This window comes from Lontra canadensis, unplaced genomic scaffold (assembly GCF_010015895.1).
Source record: "Lontra canadensis isolate GAN:19392208 unplaced genomic scaffold, GSC_riverotter_1.0 scaffold2, whole genome shotgun sequence".
Taxonomy (NCBI): Eukaryota; Metazoa; Chordata; class Mammalia; order Carnivora; family Mustelidae; genus Lontra; species Lontra canadensis.
The window spans coordinates 3,412,242-3,431,189 of NW_022630996.1; the positions used below are offsets into that span (position 1 = coordinate 3,412,242).

Sequence of the window (18,948 nt, forward strand, 5' to 3'; positions counted from 1 at the left end):
GTAGCCTGTTCATCATGATGTATTTTGAATAATTGGCTTCATCTATCTCTCGATTATGTGTTGAGTTTCTCCCGGGAACTGTGTTTTATTCACCTTCCTAGTCCTTCAGGGGCAATGTAGTGGCAGACAGGGAGGGGAAGGCTCACAAATGAGCAGCGGTAAGCAACTGGAAATAAATATTTCCATAAAATATTTTAGTGATGTAGAGACATGAGACCCTACTCTGGGACAGGCTGAAAATGTAGCTCTGAGATTAAATAGACTGAAAATCCAGTGGCGAGATAAAGGTAGAGGAGATTGGTCACGACTCTCAGAATCTTGTCAGTGTGTTAAATTTCCACTGGATGGAGGGTCAGAGCTCTGGATTTGGAGTCAGACAGCGTGGAATTTACTAGGTCTGAGGCCTTAGGCAAGTCACTACCTCTCAAAACTTATCTCCTGGTCTGTAGATGGGGGAAGTTAAGGAAATGAAATAAGCACAATCCTTGGTACGCAATAAATATTGTTGTTATTGTTATTATTGGTACAAGAAAGGAAAATACTGTCCTAGAAACATAAAATTGTCAGTCACTAGCCATGCATTATGAATGTCTGAAAATCTTGTATAAAACTGAGAAGTAGAGACTACATACTAAGCCAAGGCTATCTGTGTGTCTGTGGTCTGCAGGGATGTCTACGTGCATGGGGGAGGTTGGTGGGGGGAAGCTACGGGTAAGCAGTGATTGCCAAGTTACGGTTCATCATGCACCTGTTAGAATAGACCAAAGGGCTTTCCTGAACCTTGTAGACTGAACTGTGTTCCCATAACATTCACAGATTGGAGCGCTAACCCTGCATGTGCTCTGTATTTCGGGATGGTGTCTTTAAGGAGAAAATTAAATTTAAATGTGGTCCTATGTGTTGGGCTCTCTCATCCAAGAGGATTGAGATCCTTTTAAGAAGAAAAAGAGATACCTGGAAGTCAGGCACACAGACCAAAAAAAAAAAAAAAAGCCAGGTGAGGTCACAGTGAGAAGACAACTGTCTGCGGACTGCAAAGGGAGACCTCACCAGAAGCTGCCCCTGCCGGCACCATGATCTGGGACCTCCAGCCTGTGGAACAGTGAGAAAATAAATTTCTGCTATTTAAGCCACCCAGTCTGTGGTATGTTGTAATGGCAGCCTGAAGGAATTAATACACTGAGTGATAGTACTCTTCAGTTCCCCACACAGATTTCCCTCTTTCTGGAAGCAGGAATTGGGAGACCGTACAGCCTGGTCCTTCATTCTCAGTGGAGGCCAGAGGGGAAGCTCTCACATCAAAGGCCTTCTCAGTGCTTATCTGGCAGTGAATATTTATGGCAGTTTCTTTTTATCTGTTTAAAAAAAAAAAAAAACAAAACTTTCTAAGGATGCAGGAAGAGCAGATGTGAAGCGGTGGTTCCTGTCCAAAGATGCCAACTCTGATGTCTGAACTTTTTCTAGAACAGACTCCTCCCAGAATTTCCCTAGCCTGACCCACAGGAGGTGGTCCTAAAGTTGGGCTGAACGCTTAACTGAAAATTGAATAGTGTCAACTCGTCTTTTTTTTTTTTTAAAGATTATTTATTTATTTGACAATGTCAACTTGTCTTATTCACACTGGTTGACTATGCATACATACATACATCGGCTTGAGTTGGCGGCAGTTACGGAGGGGAGGAACAATAAAGCTAAAAAAGAAAAACAACTAGAGGATACATTTGCATAAAGTCACCGAAAAATAAAATGATCAGGAGCCTGCCCTGAAGTCTTTAAATTTGCTAATGAAGTTTTCAGCATTGCCTTCCTAATGCTGGCTTCAAATACACAGATGCACTTTTTATTTTTATCCCTTTTTTAGCAGGTTCAGTTTTTACTTTCTCTCTTACCTTTAGAAGAAGCATCTGTTTGGGACTTCTCCTGTTCCCAAGGCTATAGCTGGAGCATGGAATTAGCTGATGCGTGGAGGGGGTTGCCATGTGCTTGTACCCCCCAGCCCCCCACGCCCCCACCCCGAGGCCATTAAGTCTGCTGCTGACTGCGCTGACGAAGCAGCCAGGAAGATCAGGCAGTCTCCAATTCTGCTTAAGTCAAGGAACAGAAAAATAAAAAGGAATAGGATCTGGCCCACCTGCCTATTTCCTTTTCTAAAAAACAGAAAACTCACTTTCTTCCAAAAGCTTTGAGTTAGAAGACTGAGGGAATACCAGTCATGTATTCATACTTTCCTAATATGTCTTCTTACTTTCTAATACTTCACCTTTCTGGAGATTTACCTTGATTAATTAGTTGTTTTCTTTATCTGTTTACTGAATAAAGAAACCCAAATAACAGTGTCACTCACTGCATTGTCATGCATTGTGGAAAACTCGAGATGAGCTTTTTTTTTTTGCATTAAAGTTCAACAGTGAAACAAACAAAAAAGCACCTTGATAGCAGGCGTGCATCACTCTCTAGTTTCCATTTCCTGAATATTGGAGGAGGGAGGACATGATGACACCTGCCATTTCTCCTGTAACGGGCTTTTTCTAGGTTAATTTTGCCCATTTTTAGAAGACAGTTTGTGGGTTGTTTTTGTTTTGTTTTGTTTTGTTTTGTTTCAGAATTCTGTTTTAAATACTTGCTTTCTACAGTTTCTGATGGCTCAGTCCACGCTCAGACCTTCTCCCATTTTTTTTTTTTTTTTTTAGGATTCTATTTATTTATTTGACAGAGAGAGGGAATACAAGCAGGGGGGTTGGGAGAGGGATATGCAGGCTTCACCCGAGCAGGGAGCCAAGACCCTGGGATCATGATCTGAACTGAAGGCAGATACTTAACCACTGAGCCACCCAGGTGCCCCAGACCTTCTCTCATTAAAAAAAACTGAGAACAGGGGTGGTACTTTGGGATTCTGTTCAGTACTTAATTCTTTTGAATATCACCAGTTTAGTAAAGCTTTTAAGAATCCAGAAGAAAAATGGTCTTTTTACAGTCAGACTTGTCTGTCCAGAAAAAATAGGATTTAACTACAAGTGGAATTATATATGTTTGTAAATTTGATAAAGAATATTTTTAAAGGATCAGAGTTGATTTCTAAGCCTTAATTAGGGAAGTAAGGAGGACAGATTAACACGATCACCAAGAAATTATAACCAAATACAAAAATAAGACACTGAAGCAAAAATCATTTTGGCAAGCCACAATATGGCAATATGAAGAAAAAAATGAGAATCATGGAAGAAAAAACAATTTAAAACTAAAAGTAAATAACTGGGATAGAGTCAGATTACCTATATATCCTATTGGCAGGTATTTGCACGTAAAGAAACTGGGAGAATAGAAATGGTGTTGAGAAAATCATGTACAAGTAACCTTAGAGATGATCTAATTTTTCATTCTCAATCTTCCTACTAAGGAATAATGGCCAATCCAATATTACGAAACAAGTAACAACTAGTAAGCTAACTAAAATTAGCCAGCATTTTTCTCTCTGGAAAGAAGTCCTGGGTGGAAAGCATAACTTGCTTCAGGGTTTTCTCCCATTTCTAACAGAGAAGCAAAGGATATAGTAATGTTTGAAATTGGGGTTTATATTTAGGATTTCTTTTTCCTTCCTTTTTTCTTTCATATTTTGACGTCGCAACAAAGTGTCCTTAATCTAGATACAGTGGAGTCAAGTAACTGCTGTAAGCTGAGTTAACCCTTAAGTGTTTGGTTTTATATTAGGGAACTGGCGATTTAGACACCTCCTCTGGACAGATGGGAGAAAGACACAAACCAGAAAGACAGATTTTGCAAAACTGTGGTGGCCATGACTCCTTCTTCCCATTCAAACATCTTTAAGCAGTTAAATACTTCTTGGCTTTGTTCTTTTATGCCATGAGTACGCACTAAATTATTAGAATGATAAATAAATTCAGCAAGGTTACGGGATATAAGATCAATATGCAGAAATCAATTGTGTTACTATATAGTTGCAATGAACAATCCAAAAATTAAATTAAGAAAGCAGTTCCATTTACAATAACATCAAAAAGAATAAAATGCTCGGTAATAAATTTAACAAAAGAAGTGCTGAACTTATACTCTGAAAACTATAAAGCATGATTGAAATTAAGGAAGATATAAATACATAAAAATATCAATACTCCCTAAACTGATCTACAGATTCAACAAAATCCCTGTCAGAATCCCAGCTGATTTTTTCATAGAAATTGACAAACTGATTTTATAATACCTGTGGAAATACAAAGGACACAGAAAAGCCAAAACAATCGTTAAAAAGAAGAATAAAGTAGGAGAACTCAGACTTCCTAATTTCAAAACTTACAACAAAGCAACAGTAATCAAGACAGTATGGCGCTGGCTCAAGGATAGACACACAGACCAAGGAAATAGAATTAAAAGTCCCGAAATAAAGTCATGTGTCTGTGGCCAACTGATTTTCAACACGTGCTTAGACCATTTAATGAAGAAATATTCAGTCTTCTCAACAAAATTATGTTGGTAGGAGTGGTAATCACATGCAAAGCAGAAAAAGAAGAAACTGGATGCTTATCTCATACCATAAACAAAAATCAACTCAAAATGGATCCAAGGTGCCTAAGGTATAAAACTCTTAAGAATAAAACAGAAGGTGGGGTGTGGGGGTGGCTCAGTCGTTGAGCATCTGCCTTCGCTCAGGTCATGACCCCAGGGTCCTGGGATGGAGCCCCGCATCCAGCCCCGTATTGAGCCCCATATCAGGCTCCCTGCTCAGTGGGAAGCCTGCTTCTCCCTCTCCCACTCCCCCTTCTTGTGTTCCCTCTCTTGCTGTGTCTCTTTCTGTCAAATAAATAAAATCTTAAAAAAAAAAAAAAAAGAAACAATGATATATCTTCATGACCTCAGATTTGGCAAATAGATACTTTGGGGGTCTTCAAACTAAAAACTTTATGTTTTAAAGGACGGCATGAAGAGAGTGATAGCCCACAGAATGGGAGAAAACATTTGCATTTCATATACTATAGGGACTCCTATCCATAATATGTAAAGAACTCACAACTCAACAAAAAGAGACAACAATCCAGTTTTCAAAATGGGCAAAGGACTTGAATAGACATTTCTCCAAGGAAGATATACAAATGACCAACAAACACATGAAAAGATGCTCAAAATCTTTGGTCATCAAGGAACTTCAAATCAAAACTACAATGAGATACTATATCATACCCACAAGCATGATTTAGAATCAAAAAGACAAACACTAACAGGTGATGGTAAACATGTAGAGAAATCAAAACCTTTAAACACTTCCGGATGGGAATGTAAAATGGTACAGCTGTTTTAGAAAACAATTTGACAGTTCCTCAAACAATTTAACATAGAATTACCATATGGCCCAACATTTCTACTGCTAGGTATATATCCAAGAGAAATTAAAATACATCTCCATAAAAACTTGTGCATGAATTACTATAACAGCATTACTCATAAAGCCAAAAAGTGGGACTGACACAACTATCCGTCAACTGACAAATAAACAGAACAAAATGCAGTATATGTGTACAACAGAGTATTATTTGGCCATAAAAGGGAAAAATGGATTGATACATGCTGAACACCAATGAACCTTGAAAACATTATGAGAAGTAAAATAAGCCAGTTGTAGAAGTCTGCATACTACATGATTCCATTCATATAGAGTTTCAGAAAAGGGGAATTTGTAAGACAGTTGTTTCCAGTTCAGTGGTTGCTTGGGGTAGGGGTTGTGGGAGAAAGAAAGGTGGTAATAAAAGGGGATATGGTTTCTTTTTGAGGCGATGCAATGTATTTTTTGTTGTTGTTGTTTTATTCTTTTCAGTAATCTCTATCCCCAGTGTGGGGTTTGAACCCATGACTCGAAGAGCAAGAGTTGCATGCTCTATCGACCAAACCAGCCAGGCACCCCGTGACAATGAAATGTTTTAAAGTTGGCCGTAGTGATAGTTGTACATATCTGTGACTGTATGGAAAACCATTGAAACTGTCCACTGTAAAGGGGTGGTTTGTACAGTGAGTGAATTATATCTCAATAAAACTGTTTCCAAAAACTTTTAAGTGCACCGTATCAGTAATCTGAAAAGTAAATGAAATTATACCATAAAATGCCTGATACATTATGCATTTTCATTTAATTTTTCATTGCTCCAGTATTTCCAGAATTGCAGCACAATTATTTTTTCTAATATTAAACACATCAATATCATCCTTGTGTCCCCAGAGCTTGCAGAGAAAAACTGTAACTCCTCAGTTTGGAATTCAGTGGTCTTCACAATCAGCTTTGCACTACCATCAGAAAAAATATTTAAATTTTTCAATATCAATTTAAAAAGTGATATGAGCACAAGTAAATAATTAAAACCATACAAAAAGGGATACAGTGAAAAGTGTAAATCTCGTACCTATTTCATATTCCTAGTTCCTTCCCTTCCGGCAACCAGTTACCAGTTTTCCTGTGTATCTTCCCAAGGATGTTTGCTATGACTCTGTACCCAACCTATTGGCATATTGCACTCACTCAGCACCTAAGATGGACTATTTTTATTATTAATCATGAGTTCATGTGCATAAAAGTTAAGTTTCCCACTAAAAGTACAATTGTACACTCAACTTCTTTTTTTTTTTATTATTTCACTAATAGCACCAAAAATCCAGGACTTTCTACATTGTAGATATCCCAGTAAATATTTGTTGATGTCAAGTTTAGAGGAAACTACTCAAAAAAAAAAAAAAAAAATCTTGGCTCTCTTCTGACAGAGACCTTAACAAGACAAAAGAGGTAGGACTGGGATAGAAGTATATGGAGGAAATATTTTCTGGAATGTTTTCATAAATGCAGAGGAGCAAAAACAGCATACTAACTTCCATTGAGAATCACCAAACTCAGTATTGCTCTTCTAATAATATTACATACTAGCTGAGAGTAAACCATACTCCCCACATGGAAATTCATGGTCAAATAACTGTGCTCATAAAATGTTACAATTATACAAGCTTAAGCAGTACTTTTTTGTCTTGAGGTCAGTGGGGTATTCTACTAGATTACAAGTTCATTTCTAACACAGGAAAGATTTTCTTGTAGCTCAAAACCTAACAATGAAGATAACAATGAAACAATTGCTCTATTCATATCTCTGTTAGTATTTGATTCTTGGTATTGAGAAAAATAATGTTTCTCTTTAAGTAACTTTTATAACGGTTTGTCTTCTTTTCACACCTTCTTATCACACTTTTTTCTTGATACATTCTTTGACTTTTTGGAGTTAGTCATCATTATATTTACTTCCTTTCTTACTTCTACACGTTTCATGACATTGAATGACAATCTTAACTTTTGTGCTCTGTTTCCACTTTGCTTCACTAATTAGGAACTAGGCAGATACTCCCTTGAAGATCACAAACAGAAAAGTGTGATGGATTCATCTTGCATTATTAAGTAATAGTACTGTTTTGCAGTTGAACCTGGTTCTCCAAGATCCCCCCCGTCTTTATCTTTCCAGGGTACTATTGATGGCAGCACTGTGCTAATTTGCCTGGACAAAATGCTTGCAGTGAAACTAATAAACCTCCTTAATTAGTGAGTTGGGTGAATGAGCAGTCTGAGTTTATTAGTGTTTGAATGGTAAGATGTTAAAAACAAACAAGGGAACACCCGACAATACAGAAAGTAACAATTGCAATACCCAACTGATCTATTTAAATTTTTTCAGTTGTAGAACTTCACCTTGGTCCTGTATGTGTTTATTTGTTTGTACTGTGGTTAAAATAATGATATGATTAAATGTTTCATTTCTTCTTTCCAGAGGGCAGTGACTAATTCCACATTTCATTTCAAGATTTCTTTTCAGTCTTGGGTTTTAACTTAATCTAATACGGCAAAAAGAACAAATTAAAACTTGCCAATCTATTTCCTTTTCAAAAGAGTGGAAACATCCCAAATTAATTCCAGATTTTTGTATACTTTATAGAAACGTTTAGTGATTGACATCTGAGCTTAAACATAACTTCTATAACCTCATCCATCTAAACACATTAGTTTAAGAAAACATATTCAATAATATGTTTATTCAAGAGACCTTCAGAATGCTAGTCAACAAGCAATAGAATGATACATATTTGAGTACCTTAATATTTTTAAAATCGTGCTCTTTACAGACAACAGAATGATCCATTGGTGAAACTCCCGACAGCAGACCCACAGATGACAAGCTATTTAGTGAACAATTTAGTGAGTGTCTCATTACCTTTTCCCCAATCGCAGACATGTGAGTTCATTCTATTAACCTTAATAAGGTTGCTTTTGAAGCTCTTTACTTCTAAGATTTAAATGGGAACTCTGTCATATGTCAGCCTACAACGGAATCTAAATAACTAGACCAATAAAGCAGATGCAATGTGCTAAAAAGACTTCATCTGCTACAGATGAGTTAGGATGCTCCCTTTTGCTTAAGCGAAGCTCTTTATAGCCTGTCGGAAAATGAAAACTTAAGCAAGGAATAGGTTTGTATATCCTCGGAGCACTGAAGCTCCTTCATCCTTCCAGGTTAGCGAAGCACATCTCTCTCTAGGGCTGACCTATATAATCCTTGCCCAGAATGTTATTCTAAACAGGATAATTTGAAAACCCATGAAGTGTATACATTAAAATTTAAGTCACAAAGAGCTTTCATGTTTCTAACTGAGCCAAGACACTATTAAGCAGTTGATTTTGTATGATCAGCACATCCAAAGGTTTGGTTCTTTACAAACAGAATATCACCTGTTTTAAATGCATTTTACTGCTGAATTAAATGCTGTTCAGAAGATTCATCAATTTTTGTTCATTTTATAAAATAATGGGAAAATACCAAGTCTTAGAAGTTAAGTCATCTTAACATCTAACCCTTCTATCCCATCTCTGACAACTAGATTGTCAGCCTCTGCTGAAAAATGTTGAGTCACAGAGAACCAAATGCTTCCTTATGGGAGAGTCCAAGATTTAAAAATTCTTCCTTCTGTTTAATCAAAAGCAGTTCTCAGCAAGTTCTGTTCATTCTACCTCTTGAAGAAACATAAATCAAGGAGTAAATAAATTCAAGGAGTAAATAAAACTGTAGATAACAACAACAAAAAAAAGTGCATTTCAAACTTGGGTTTCTTGAATCCTTAATAGCCCAATATATGTACCAGAACTTCCCAAGGCATATCAGGGAGCAAGGGAAGCCCTTGTTTGTTTGTTTGGTTTTTTTTTAAATATTTTATTTATTTATTTGACAGAGAGAGAGATCACAAGTAGGCAGAGAGGCAGGCAGAGAGAGAGGGGGAAGCAGGCTCCCTGCTGAGCAGAGAGCCTGATGCGGGGCTCGATCCCAGGACCCTGAGATCACGACCTGAGCCGAAGGCAGTGGCTTAACCCACTGAGGCACCCAGGTGCCCAAGGGAAGCCCTTATATGAAGAAAAAGATATTATTGGCAGAGAGATCAAAGGTATATTTGTGAATACTTTTCCTCTCACTTTTGTGGTCTTCCCTCTGTTTTCTTCATTTTTCCATTTAAATTGAAACTAATTTCCACTGGGGATGATTTTCCTCTCTGATTAAAGCAAATACCATTTTTATTCCAAAGAGATGTTTGTTAGAACGAGTGAATATCTAATTGGTGAAATGGAGAGAGTAGAATGTTTTGGGGCTTCGCAGCACTCCAAGAAACCATTTCCCTCTCCAAATGTTCCAGGTGAGCCACCAGGGGATAAAATACGCAGGGCTATGCCCACTGTTTATGAAAGCACAGCCACATGTTATTTGCGAGTGCCTTTAACACTAAACCCTGATGTGGAGTAGCCTCTACCTCTCTGGCAGGAATTTATGCTCAAGGTCACATATAAAATGCCTTTCTCTTTCAAATACTGGTGTTAAAGTTGAATTCCACCTTTGTTTGCACTGTGCAGAATCAAACAAAATCTCAGCTTACATAATAATGTAATGCCCACGGCACCTGAGACGTCCTCCTTCTGGGGGATGTGATAAATGAAGATTGCTTCTGGAACTTCGTTGCCAGAGGTAAAGGCTAAGTGTGAATTTGAACTGGATCCAGAGTCTGATGCTTAGTTGGACATTAAAACTGTCGAGGGGTCTTATAAAACATGCCTAGTGCTTGTTTCACTGGGCCAACTGGCCTAAGTGTACGGACTTCCAAGTTTCATCTGAGACTCTACCTGAGCTCCAAAAAACGTGAAACTGTTGATGCAAGAGGACATAATGTTTGCAATAAAATATTGTGTTTGTCTCTTTTATACCTATGCTTTTTTTTTTTTTTTTTTAATTACAAGACTCTTAAGGGTGTTGTTCATGCAGTCAAGCTTTGGACAGGCTTAACATTTAAACTCTGCTGGGAGTTTTAAACAACTTCACTCTGAACTTCCTATATCTGATAGATTTGTTATAACAATGTGTTAATTTAATGACTAACCAAATTACCTTTTTTAATGCTTAGGGTTTTTAAGGATTTATTTTTGGTGACATGACCCTATCACAGTATTAATTGCTTCTTGTGTTCTAAATAGGAATTCTGGGTTCTTTTTTATGAAGGCATAACTTTCTTTTTCTACTGATACTCATAAGTGTGTGAACAGTTGCTAACAAAGTTTTCGTTGCCAGAGAAGGTAAGAATGAAGAAGTGAGGTAGTCGTTTTGGTGACTCGTGATACATCGGGAACTATATTCTGTGTGTACCCTAGGAAGTTCTTCTTAGACTTTCTTGGCCTCAGATTCCCCATTCATAAAAGGGATATAAAAATGTCACATTTTATCAAATGTGAGACACTGTTGATTGTGCTGTACACTGTGTCACTAAGGAAAACAAAATACTACTTAAACTATAGCATGACACTTTCTTCTCCCTTGGGATTGTTATTTGATACTTATTGGAAGGTCTTTTTTAAGCCTTATTTAGGCATATTTAATCATATGTCACACATTTGCTTCTATGATTTTCTGTGTGCACAATAATTCTCAATACACTTAAAAAAAAAAAAAAGCTATATCCAATCTGTGAATTCACAGGCAGTGAAAACTGTTCTCCTGCCTACTACAGTTATAATCTACCATTAATTATAGATATTCCCATGGTCAAAGGTATAGCTTTGTGAAGAAAAAAAAATGTATCTTAGACTCTGTGGAGTATAGAATTATACTATGATCAATAATCTGATATATAATTATTTTGTGGTTTGCCTTGGTACTTGGAGCTATCAAAGTCTTCCAGGTACTATGGACAGCACCACGCTCCAATAAACTTCCCTCTAATTAAGTACACAGATATGAGTGGCTTTTAACGGTAACTCCCTGTGAGACTGACCCAGAAGGCACCCAAGTGTATAAGCCAGGTTATCCAACTTGCTGTCTTTCAACTTCTACCTCCTCCTGTGACAGCAAACCTTTAAAAAAATGATAGTTCCATTCTGTCAAGCTTTACAGACTTCAGGGCTTTATATAAATCCCATTGAACCTACATATTCTAACTTGATGGCCTCATCCTCGCTGAAGACTGCCCTGAACTGTTTAGTCAGTCTAAGTATCTTTGGAATTGTTTGGCACATGCCTCCACGATTCACTTTCCGTGGCTCATAATTCAAGGTATACAGTACTGCAGACTTTATCTCTCTAAATTCAGTAACCTTCCTGGTTCACTCAACCAAAAGAGAAAAACATTAGACCACGTAATATAAAAATAAATCCCCTAGGTGTGATCTGTGAAAAGATTAGGAATGCTTGTAGTTCATACTACAAACTCCCTTTGCCTATGTAATGAACACAAACCCAATCTGTTTAAATGCATCACTTTGGTGTTTTCAATAAAAGCATGAGTGAATTATTAAGGAAAAATAAGAAAAGCTAGGGTCTACTGTTGCCAGGAATAGTACTTGTATTTCTGTTCATGAGAATAAAATTTAAAACGTATCCTTTTAAAAGCAACACGTTTAAAATTCTGTGGGTGTTACAAATTTTGAGACATTTAGTGACTTTATACTTACTATTTCTCCTCAACTTGTAGCTTCTCAAATTGATTAAGTCTTCCTTTAAGTGACCTAGCCTCGCATTATTCCAAGGGGAGCCCTGACAAAGGGACTTTGGGTCCCGCCCCTGATTTTCATCCTGAGATGTGCTCCTCTACTGCCCTCTACTGTAAGTATCAGTAATTTCTGCAAGGCTTCCAGAACGTGTACTGTCACTAATGGAAAAGCAGAATATCAAGTAAAAGCTCTGCTTTGGAAAGAGAAAAACCACAAAGATAACCTTTTGAAAGTGGTAATTCTTCATTATAAGTTACCACAAAAAGGTTCTATTTTGAGTCACCATTACTAGAACAATGCTCCAAAAATATGACAAATCATGCTAAAGAGAGTTGGCTATATTTGTAGCAGCAGGAGGGAATTATCTTAGAATCGCATGTTGGACCTTTTTCATTCACTCCATGGTAAGTAAATGAGTTAAAACATGAAGTGTAGTAAAGTTCATAAACTGACTTCTCCCAATTTCCTTTTTCTTTCTTTTTCTTTTTTTTAAAGATTTTATTTTTTTTATTTGACAGACAGAGATCACAAGTAGGCAGAGAGGCAGGCAGAGAGAGAGAGAGGAGGAAGCAGGCTCCCCGCTGAGCAGAGAGCCCGATGCGGGGCTCGATCCCAGGACCCTGAGATCATGACCTGAGCTGAAGGCAGAGGCTTTAACCCACTGAGCCACCCAGGCGCCCCCAATTTCCTTTTTCTAAATGTCTCCTCTCTTTACTGAGGAAAGGTATTCATTTTTCCTCTTTTATTGAAACTGGAATGTAATATATGGTCAGCTATTTACTCTTGTTTATTTTTTTAAGATCTTATTTATGGATTGATTTGTCAGAGAGAGAGCGAGAGAGCACAAGCAGTGGGAGAAGCAGGCTCCCTGCTGAGCAAGGAGCCCAGCTGGGACTTGATCCCAGGACCCTGGGATCATGACCTGAGCCGAAGACAGATGCTTAAAGACTGAGCCACCCAGGCACCCCTACTCTTTTTTATACTTGGATCAATTGCACTTTAACAAAAGTTGATTCATACTAAGGCTCTTGATACTTTGTTTTCTTCTTTCTGTTCTGCCTTCCTTTCTTCCTTCAACAAATATTTTTTGAGCAACTTGTACCTTGTTGAGAACTGGAACAAGATTGGTTCCTGTCCCCATGGAACTTACAGTCTATAAGGAGAAATTAGACATGTAACAAGCAATTGCAAGAATAAGTATTTAATTATAATTTTTCAGAACAACATTACAGAGTGAGTAAGTAGTATAGGTAAAGGCCCTGAACTGGGAGGAACTCAAGAAACTGAAAAGGACCTGAAAGATCAGCATGCTAAAGAAATGTGGTAGGTGAGGCTGGAGAATGAGGCAGGAGTAGAACATTCTGGGTCTTCCAGGACACGTTATAGATTTTGGCCTTTATCTCTATAGTAGTTGGAAACAGTCAATCATTTTAGGCAGAGGAATGATATAATTTAGACTGTGTTTAAGAAAAATAATGATGTCATCTGGGTGGATGCAGATTTTTTTCAGGGGATATCACCCAAGTCCAGTGAAATAGGATGGAGGCCTGAAATAAAAAGGAGGCAGTGGATGAGTTGGAGAAAATTTCAGAAAACAAGAAGGAAAGGATTTGGTGTGTAGTTGGAGGAGAGTGTATAAAGGAAAAGTTGTGGAGTTGAACTAAAAGGGAAGAGTATTTCTGAAGTATAGGAGGCTTGTAAATTCATCACTAGGTGTGCTAAGTTTCCTCTATTATTCAAAAGAAAACTGCCCCTTCTTTATCTTCTCTGCTCACACAGCATCACACATGCAAACATGTAAAAATCACCACATTTTACAATAATTTCAGGCACATTTTAGTTATACATCAGCTAAACTGATATAGAAGACTCATCCTCCCACCATATATATGCTGACAGATAATTTAAATATACAAGTGTGTGAATATGTATACATAACTGTATTTGTTTTGTGTATGTATATGTATATTGTGTATAGATTTATACACACACACACACACACACACACACACACACACACATCTATGCATGATGATTCAGGTGCTGCTAATAAGGATTCAGACCCTACTATGAACCTTACAGTCAGGGACCAGAACACTAAAGCACATTTGGGACTCGTGGTGGGCCTGCACCTTCCACTCATGAACTCAGTCAGGAAAATCATAAGGTAGCTTCCTTGCACTTTATTCAGTGTATTAAACAGAAAGGCAATTAAAAACCAGCCATGAATAAACTATCCTGAAATTTCTGCCACACAGCAGTGCAAAAAAATGTGAACTGAAAATTTAAAGTAAAATCTAATTCAGAAAAGTTGAAATCCAAAGAATGTTTTCATAAGCAAACACAACTGCTGTTTACATATGATCAAAACTTTTAAACCATAAAGGAAGCAAATAACAATGTGAAAGAGTCAGTAGAAGCAATAGGAAAATTAAGACTTAAAAATCACATATGACTTAACGATCTGAAAAGGACTATAAAATAAGCTTAAAATAACTGAAAAGGTGAAAGAAAGAATGGATTTCATAACAGTATAAAATGGTATGAATAAAATATCAGATTTGAAAATTTTAAAAAAATATTCTGAAAATATAAAAAAATTAAGGGAAAATATTTTCAGGATATTGTTAAGTAGCAGAAGTAAAATTTAAAAGAGAATTATTAGACCATCCAAATAGAATTGTTAGACCACAAATAGAAAATAAAAGATTTATTTTCTAGAGACATCTAACCAAAAAAGATCTGACTCAGAAATAATGGAATTTCAAAGTGAGATGTCTAAAAGAATGGTTCTGCGGATAATGGCTTGAATGAGGAAAGATAATGAAATCAATCACCCATTCTATCCTGTGGATCAACAGCCAAAAAGTCTTCATCATAAGCACAGAACTTTTGAAGATATTTCTGGGATTTAAGATTTAACTTTCAACTTTATGAAAAGAAGTTCCTCCCATATAGAAGAATGTGACACAAAGATCTGCTTTTCTGCATAAACAACCAGAAAGCTGTATAAAATATATGAAACAGAGCAGAAATGTGATGCCTGAGAGAAGAGAAACAAACAAGATGAATTTATCATTTCAGTTTTCTATCTGGAAGTTTGCCACATTACAGGCTAGATACAAAACAAACCAAAACAAGTAAAACCAACTGCCTCACTGAGATGAAAAGACAGACATAAAATTTGGGGAGGCTAAGGTGGCTGAAATTTTCTGGGCCAAGTACCAAGGAACCATGCAGAATACAGCTCCAGAGATTTGCATAGAGATCACTTCAAATCTTTGGCTGAATTCAGTTCTGGTCATGCATTAAGTAAGAACTCTACAAAGACCAGCCAAAAACAACATCTAGAAAACTATACACTAAAAAATTCCCAGACTTCACACAGGGTTGGAAGATAATTGGAATTCCTATCAGCCAGAGAGGGACAAATCTGTTAAATACACAGGACATTCACTAGAGACTTCAGAAGAATCATGCCTAAGTACTGGGACTCAATAGTCCTAGAAGAAAGGCTACAGAACTATAGACCCGTTCTAACAAAGCCTGAAGACAAACATCAAGAGGATGAAGCAGATTCTCAAGTAACTTAACTGTCTGCCAAGTATAGTTCAAGATCTTTAAAGGAAAAAAACAGAATTCACTCAACTCCACAAAATCATAATGTCCAGCACCTAACCAAAAATTGCTAGACATGCAAAGAAGCAGAATTAGCTGACTCATACTAGGAAAAGAAAAGACTACAAAAAGATCCCCCATGGCAGAGATGGTAGAATTAGCAGATAAAGACTCTTAAAAAGCTGTTCTAATTATGCTCAAGGCTTTATAGGAAAATGAAAGATGTTTTTTAAATAATAAAACAGAACTTCTAGCACTGAAAAATACAATATCTGAAATGAAATATTCACAGCGATGGTGGCATAAGATGTCCCTCATATTTGTCCCCTTTCCTAAACAAGCTCATCAGGTGAATCCTAAGAACATTACAGTTTAAAAATTGTTCCACATATTATCCTGTATCTTGACACTTTTAGAGATATTTTCCTCCTACTTTATTTTTTTTTAAGATTTTATTTATTTATTGACAGATCACAAGTAGGCAGAGCGGCAGGCAGAGAGGGGGGGGGAAGCAGGCTCCCCGCTGAGCAGAGAGCTCGATGTGAGGCTCGATCCCAGGACCCTGAGATCATGACCTGAGCCAAAGGCAGAGGCTTAACCCACTGAGCCACCCAGGTGCCCCCCTCCTACTTTATTCTTCTTTGTAAAGATTCTTTTGGCTCTTCTGTTCTCTTTGTAATTCTGTATGTATTGTAAAATCAGTTTGTCATTTTCTAGAGTATATAGAGCTGCTTCATTTCATTTAATCATTGCATCAGATTATATTGTATTCTTTAAATTAATTTATCAATCATTCCTCTATTTCAGACATTTTAAACTTTTTGCCATTTTAAACCATGCAACAGTTAACACCTGTGCGCACACATCACTAGAAAGTGTGCAAGTCTTATTTTCAGGCAGAGTCTTAGAAGTAGAAGAGCTGGATCACAAGGAATATGCATTTAAAATAATGATATAAATGATAAAGTTCACTATCAGAAAGGGAATTACTCAGAATACATAAATGTGTATGAAAATGCCCATTTCCCCAAGTCCTCTTAAACACTAGATATTCATCTTTTCCATTCTTTAATTTTATAAGGTTTAATGTTTTCATTTCTATTTCTGCAATGATTAGAAAGCTGGGTATCTTTGATGTATTTATTGGCATTTTTTTTTCCTTCCCTGAACTGCTTTTCTCTGAGCTGCTTTTTCTTTTTGATTGGCAGAGGCTCTTTTTATATTCTGGTTGGTAAGTTTTTGCTTGATATTCATGCTGCATAGATTTCTTCCCCATGTGCTGCTTGTCTCTTTAGGTTGTTTTTCTCTTTATAAAAGTTTAAAATTTCTTAGTCAAATCTGAGTTGACTTCTGAGTTGAGTTACCAAGGAAGACCTTCCTCATCTAAATATTACTTTTTAAAATCCTTACTCAAAAAGGATTTGACCTTTATATTTAGCTTTTAATACATTAGAAATTTATTTTTATGTGGTATAAAGTAGAAATTTATTTTTATTTATTTCCATGTATAGATAATTATATCAAGATACACTTTTTAAAGATATTTATTAACTATATCACTATATTTTTTGTGTAATGTAAAATGTCACGTTTATCATAAACTAAATTCCCACACATGTAAGTGTGCTTCTGAACTCTATTTTGTTCTATCAAAATACCTGTTTCTATGCTCATGCTACCTTTTTATTTTCTATTTTTAAATTTTTTATTTTATTTTTTTTAAGTAGGCTCCACACCTAGCCTGGAGCCCAACACGGGGCTTAAACTCATGACTCTGAGATCAAGACCTGAGCTGAGAGCAAGAGTTGGGGGCTTAACTAAGCCACCCAAGTGCCCCACCTCATGCTACCTTTTTAAAATTACTGTCATGACATATATTTTTCTTTACCTACTAGGAAAATCTCACTTTATTGGCCTTCTTTTAAAAAAAAAAAAAGTTATTGGGGTGCGTGGGTGGCTGGGTTGGTTAAGCTTCCAACTCTTGATTTCGGCTCAAGTGAGGATCCCAGCATAGAGAGATCAAGCCCTTCTATGGGCTCTGCACAAGGTGTGGAGCCTGCTTAAGATTCTTTCGTGTTCTCTATGCCCCACCCCCTCCCCTTCTATGCACACTCTCTCTAAGGAAAAAAAAAAAAAAAAGAGTTATTCTTCTCCTGGTATACTTAAAATCAGTTTGTAAAATTCCTTAAAAATCATCCCAACTGCTCAGAAAATCCCAAATTCTCAGAAAAAGAGCATTAAATTTATTAGATTTATTTGAAGATTTTTTTAAGTGATAATGAGTCTTCTCGTTTAAAAACATGTATGTCTTATTATTTATAAAAATCTTTTATAGAGGGGCACCTGGGTGGCTCAGTGGGTTAAAGCCTCTGCCTTCGGCTCAGGTCATGATCCCAGAGTCCTGGGATCAAGCCCCGCATCGGGCTCTCTGCTCGGCGGGGAGCCTGCTTCCTCCTCTCTCTCTGCCTGCCTCTCTGCCTGCTTGTGATCTCTGTCTGTCAAATAAATAAATAAAATCTTTAAAAAAAAATCTTTTATAGAAAACAAGATGATTTTTTAACATTTAACATTTGGCAGACCTCCCAAATTCTATAATTTATTGATTGAAAAGCACATAGTCAAGACTACGGTAGATAAGCTAATAAGGCTTTTAAATCCTGAAGAGTGGCAGGCTATATGACACCCTCAAATATGCCATTGTGGCATAAGGAATATTTTGAATTAAAGGCACTTGAAAAACAGCACGTTCAAGAAGAGCACTCTGACCTCTTTCTGGAAGCAGGAGCTCAAACTCCCATGTGAAAGCTACCCTCTCTGTACCAAGAGAAGAGAAACATTCTCACCACCAGAGACCCAGAGTGGAGGCAGAGAGAATTCTGTACAAATAGACCTTGTTAAAATAGCTCACTTTCTGTTAGCCTCCCTACATTTTACATTTTACGTACTTTTCCACAATTGCCTTTATTTGTTAAACCCACTTTGAAGGCATTTGGGGTTTACTACTTCTTTGGGTCTTCATTTACTTATGAGGGCGCCCATGTTACATAAAACCTATATTAAATACATTTGTATGGTTTTGCCAGTTAATCCATTACATTAATTTAATTCTCAGGCCCAGCTGATCACCATCTAAGAGGAAACAGGTGAGGTTTTGACCCTGCCCACATTTACACATATATTCCCCACATTTATATTATTCCTTTTAAATTCATTTCCCTCCCCTTTCACTTGTCCTGTCCCATCTCAGTAAATAAAATTACTATATACCTCACTGTAAA

At 36.9% G+C, this 18,948-nt stretch overlaps 1 long non-coding RNA gene across 1 annotated transcript; it reads left to right on the forward strand.

Annotated features, from left to right (window-relative positions):
* Positions 1-533: 533 nt before the first annotated feature.
* On the forward strand, positions 534-18,020 carry LOC116872029. Its single transcript, XR_004383582.1, has 3 exons — positions 534-617; positions 2,440-2,441; positions 18,006-18,020. It is a non-coding gene; the product is annotated as an uncharacterized LOC116872029 (long non-coding RNA).
* The last annotated feature ends 928 nt before the right edge of the window (positions 18,021-18,948 follow it).